The sequence below is a fragment of the Gymnoscopelus microlampas genome (assembly GCF_963454915.1).
Source record: "Gymnoscopelus microlampas genome assembly, chromosome: 4".
In the NCBI taxonomy this organism is placed as follows: Eukaryota; Metazoa; Chordata; class Actinopteri; order Myctophiformes; family Myctophidae; genus Gymnoscopelus; species Gymnoscopelus microlampas.
Window position 1 is genome coordinate 2,234,172 of NC_139941.1, and position 6,068 is coordinate 2,240,239.

The window sequence follows — 6,068 nt, forward strand, 5'->3', positions numbered from 1 at the left end:
ACTTTCCCCTCCATCAGGCACATGCAAATTATGTAGTGATGTGTGTGTGGCAATGTTAGGGAACCTGAAACACAGACACCAAGGCAGAGTGAAGCCTGTAGGTGTATTTATTGAGAATAAAGGCCGGCCTGGGGTGTAGGAGCAGGGTGAAGGGATAGTCTCTGGTTGATGAAGGACATCAGTGTTTGTATTAAAGACATATTTGAAGAGTGAATGCTGTGAAAAGGTGGAATAAAGGCCGTAGGGTAGGGGCCAAGTTGGGAGAGACAGTCCGCGTTGCCATGGGCTGATCCAGCTCTGTGTTGCACATTAAAGGAGAAATCTTGGAGGGCCAGAAACCATCTGGTGACTTTAGCATTGGTGTCCTGGGCACGAGCCATCCACTGCAGAGGGGCATGGTCCGTCACCAGGGTGAAGTGCCGTCCCAAGGAGGTAGTAGCAAAGGACAGTGATGGCCCACTTCACTGCCAGGGCCTCACGCTCAACAGCTGCATAACGGCGCTGGGCACGGCTCAACTTTTTACTCACAAAGACAACTGGATGCTCCTCACCGCCAAAGACCTGAGACGGCCCCGAACCCCATCTCGGAGGCATCCGCCTGCACAATGAAGGCCAGGTCAAAGTCTGGGGTGGGGAGCACCGGCTCTGAACATAGCTCTGTTTTTTTTTTTTTTTTTATAATTCCAGAACATTTATTGGACAGCCTCGAAGCAAATGAACATGACAGGAAATGCATGGAAAGTGTGGTTTACAGTGTGTGTGTGTGTGTGTGTGTTTAAATAGAACGCTGTACTGTGACGATATTCATAGCGTCCGGGTTGGTGTTCAGATACGGGTGTATCAGGTTGTTCGGTAGCAGATTCCCGGGGGGGGGGTTGTCAGTGTAGACCAACACTGGCGTTTGCCAAAAGCCAAGGGTGGGCCTGACCCACCGCGGCAATCCCAGGAATATGATGAGTTCCCGTGTACACATTCGTTATCCACACATGGCCCACAAGTGTTTGGGGGCACTGGTTCACTGCATAGGCTATCAGGTGTGCCCATGTGGCATTGGCCGGAATGTTAGTTATATCCCAATCACACGTTGAGGAAGCGCTTACCCCTAAACCGATTTTTTCAACGTAGATATGAAAACCAGGCATTTCTGCTTGTTGCTGGTGGTAGAGACGGATATAAAATACTTGAACTGTATAGCTGCCAGAAGCTTATCGGGAAGACAGGAAAAGGCAACACAGCTCTTGTTTTAAAGAAGTTCGAGGTCCGTTGCAGGCTTCAAGGTTATTTAAGGCACCAAAGTCGTTTCACATGGAGCTTGAGAAATTAGATTTTGCTGTATACCATAATTATGTTTAACACCGGTGTTGTCTCCAGTGGTGGTATTGGGCACTACAGTTCCTCCGTGAGAATAACAGAATACACCATCCTTATATGTTTTCGTGCTCATATGAAAATAAGAGGCAGGGTGAGTTCCAGGCGGGACTCTGTTAGTGTGAGCAAAGGCCGTCTAAGCAGGTCTGTGGATAATCAGTCAGTAGCTCGTCAAACACTTGTTGCAGCGTAATGTTCCTGTCCTTAAATGTTGAGTCCCATTAGACGATAGGTTTAACAGAAAGCTCAGTTGTGCTAGTATTCCCGTCGCCCAGATCTGTTTTATATACGTCAATGAGTATAAGCATCAGCATGCTGCCGGTAACTAGCCTAGCCTAGTCTGTCAGCTCAACCTGAGTCATCGTCATGTTGCTTCTTCTGACTGTCCTGTTCCTGGACCAGATATGACTCCCACTGGTGCAGCCTGCTCCTTCTGACTGTCCTGTTCCTGGACCAGTTATGACTCCCACTGGTGCAGCCTGCTCCTTCAACTCTGCCCCAAGATACCCAGAAAATAGTAGGATGAGAAAATGTGGCTCAGCGTTTCTCCTGTCTTCTCCTTCTCACTGTTTGACTGGAAGTGAGGGCAGTGAGGTCTTTTATCCTGGGCTGGGAACAAGCCACAGCTGCGGCCCGTCGGTTCCTCCTCCCTCTCCTCAGCTGTGGTGAGTTGCCCTATGAGCCTGCTTCCCAAGCCCATGGCTTCTGTGTGGGGAGGGGCCAGAGTGAGATGGGGACATCCAGGGGCCCTCCTCCTCTGCTTGAGCTTCTGCTCAGCCTCTGCCACATTGTTCTTCCATTCTTTAACCTTTTGGCATGTAGCTTAAATAAAGTAATTTCATCTGGGTGGCCTTAATTTAAAACAAATAAATATATATATATATATATTTAGCCCTTTATGTATCACCCTCTCCTTTGGAATGTTGGAAGTGCTTGCTCATCTCTTGTGTGAGAATTGAAACTGGGTTGTCCACCTGAATATAAATTGTCCAGAACCGCCAGGAGCTCTTCTTTTTTTTTAATGACAATATGACCAGATAGGCTTTTCACTTTGTAGAATCTTGCCCCATCTACGTACGGTATAGGTGGTGCGCTTCTTGCCTTTCCTGGCTTTGTCCTGGGTTGGCCTCCCACAAGGCAGTGCCCTGCCAGCCTCATCCTTCTCTTGTCTTAACTCTTAGACTGCCAGAGTTTTTCTAGAACAGTCTGTAGCCTCTGCCAGTCTTTTCTAAGCTAGTACTTTGAAAAAATGTTGTTTTTTGGTCCGTTAAGTTTTTAACATTGAAGTGAATGGAGCAATAACTTTTTGGAAAATTTTATCTCCTGGTTCTTTGTGACGAACGGAAAAACCCCAAAAATAAAGAAAATGTTTTGAATTTGTTTAGTTTAAAAAAAAAAATGTTGCCAAAAACGTTTATAAACGTTTTTGGCAGGCAATAGCTAAATTCTCGATAATGAGTTAAGACCTTGGCTGTGACCCGTGGTAGGTCCCTGTAGAGGACCACATTTCTGATGTGGTCCGCCCATGTGGCACCTTCATAGCAACCGTGTGTAAACTCCATCCGAGGCCCTTTCCTGTTGTGCTGTGAGGGTCCATGTCTCAGCCACATACAGCCGCACTGACTCCACTGTTAGCTACGAACAGCCGCCGCGTCTTGAGGTCTTCGCCTATGTCAGATATACACACTCTCCTCATCCCATATGCAGGGCATCCAGGCAAGTGTCCTCCGGACCTTCAGGTCCATTTTATGATGGGACACTTTCACGATAAATTTGAATTCCCCCAATATTATTGTGAGCATTTTGTTTATTGCATTCCCCCAATATGATTGTGAGCATTTTGTTTATCACAATCGCAACAAACTATAATAACGATTATCGTCCCTAATTACGACAGGCCCAGAATAGGCTCTACGCACAGCAGCCATATTATCCCTTCCTTCACAGGTGTTACCAATGATACTAATAAAGGCTCTGTTCCATTTAGTCTAGCACAGTGGTTTCCACGACCCCCATAACTCTGAGAGTGTATAAATGGAACCAAATGGACCCGTAAGGGTCCCTGGATCCCAACTGTAGACCCACTGGTGTAGCAGAGTGTTTCCAGTGAGCCAACAACATGCATTGCACAATATCAGCAACCCTGACTCTGTTTGACCAGAATGGAACAGAGCCTTCATTAGTATCATTGGTAACACCTGTGCATGTCTTCACAATATGGCTGCTGTGAATAGAGCCTATAGGGATGCTCGTGTCAATGTGATTAACCACTTTCAACCTGTAGCGTCTCCATTGTGGGGGCCATATCGTGATAGGCCAACTTTTGAGCATTCTGTGAAAATAGCACATCTACAAGCTAAATTTAGTTTTTCATCCTTGCGTTACTTGTAACACGTTGATACCCACCCCTAGCAAACACACACACACACACAAAATTGCGAGGTTTGCTTTGTGGGCGTTACCATTGCATGATGACGTCAGTCATTGTGTGTAGGAAGAGTGGTTAGTCAGTTTGACTACAGAAGATAGTCTCACATAGCCTGACGATCAGAGATCTCTGCCGTCTGATATGTCTGGTGACACCTAAATTATCTTAAATCAAATGGGTTCAGATCTGAGCCAACGTCTCCTGCAGGAGGCGCGTCTGAACCCTGTCCTGGATGGGAGTCTCCAGACGTAAAAAACAGATGATGCGAGGCGTTGTGAGCTTGTAGATCGGCTATTTTCATGATATGTGTCTGTGCAACCGAAAATGTAATGCCTCAACACCTACAATTCCAAGTGCTTGTCAGGGTGGGGGGGTCCCCAGTTCAAATATGATAATTTTGGGGGGTCATGGCCTGAAAAGGTTGGTTCTCAACCTTTTCAGGCCATGACCCCCCAAAATTTGTGTACTTTTTCCCCCTCAACATTGTTTTGTAAAGAACTAAAGAACTAAAGAGCTGGAGGAAGGAGACCCCTGTTGCTGAACAAACACTCTAACACTCACCAAGTGCCGCGCTACAAACTTGTAGATCTTCTATTTTTTGAAAAATAGTGGAAAATGTGTGCAAATCTTTGAACATATATATATATTTTTTTAACATTTTTAACTCAAATCTTTGCTTCTGGGGGTCCCTGGAACTTATTTTGAGATGGGGGTCTGCGGCCAAATGCATATCATTTGGGGGGTCCTTGATATGAAAAAAGTTTGAGAACCACTGATAGTTTTGTTTTTTTTCAAAAAACTGTTAGGATTTAGAAGACATTTGTAGAATCCCCCAGAAGGAAATATTTTAGTTAAAAATGTTCGCTTTAAAAAAAATATATATATATATATTCAAAGATGTTCACACATTTTCAAACGTTTTAAAAAATAGCAGATCTACAAGCTCATAGCGTGGCACTCGGTGCCGCACTGAGCTTGTAGATCTGGTATTTTTTGAATAGCCAAAGAAATCTAGTATTCATACCAGTGCATTTTGTTTCACTGAAGTGTTCCAACACAAATCTCACGTCTGAACTGACTTTAAGTCTACCCCAAAACATTAAAGGTGATGCAAGTGATACATTTGTAACAAATTATAAATGATGCCTCAAAGCAGAGTTGTCGATGCAAGGTTTATTGAGAGCAATGTACCAGATAACGCACAACTAAATGTGCAGAACTGCATTTAGATCACATTAAAATATCACCATTAGCCAGATAATCATTTCGGGTTCAAAGTGAACCATATAGTTTACACTTTTATCCATAGAGAGTGCAATCATAGAAATATGATTGTCTCGATGTCTCATTTAAATGATTATGCTTTATCATTATACTGTGTGGTCATGTCAGCCAAACATGTTCCTTTCTCTCACACTCCACTCATTATTTTTGAATACATAATAAATATATTATTGGGGAAAATTATGTCAGTCATTCCTTTTTTTTTAACCCATTAAGACAGGTAACGCATACTGTGTCATTTTAGATGTTTAGCTATAACCATTATTTCATACTTTTTGCTATTCAAAAATAGCAGATCTACAAGCTCATAGTGCGGCACTGAGTGCTGCGCTATGAGCTTGTAGATCTGCAAAAAAAAAAAATATCGTTTTTTGCAAATCTTTGAATTTATATGTGTTATTTTTATTTTTTTGAAGCCAACATTTGTAACTCAAATCTTTGCTTCTGGAGGATTCTACAAATGTCTTTTAAATCCTAAGATTTGATCGTTTTGTTGCTATAATCAGAGGTTCTTGTCAAGGACCGGCCAAAATGTATGTGGCCGCGGACCCCCATCTCAAAATGTTCCAGGGACCCCCAGAAGCAAAGTTTTGAGTTACAACTGTATATAATTTATATATATATTCAAAGATTTGCACACATTTTCACGATTGTTTTTTTTTAAAATAGCAGATCTACAAGCTCATAGCGTGGCACTCTGTGCTATGAGCTTGTATATCTGCTATGTTTTAATAGCCAAAGACATCTAAAGTGACGCAGTACTAGCACGTTTAGTGTTCCAACTACAATTGAAGAAGCAGTGTTGGTTGTACGGTAGATAGGAACTATCCTCTCTAGATTCTCAATGGAGGGAACATTTTAGTACTACTATGGGATTAGATCCGAAGCGTGAATTAGACAGTATTTCTCCATATTCAAACCATCACAGGGTGATGGCTTTATGTGGGTGCTAAATAAAAAATAAACAAAAATTTGATTTATAATTTTC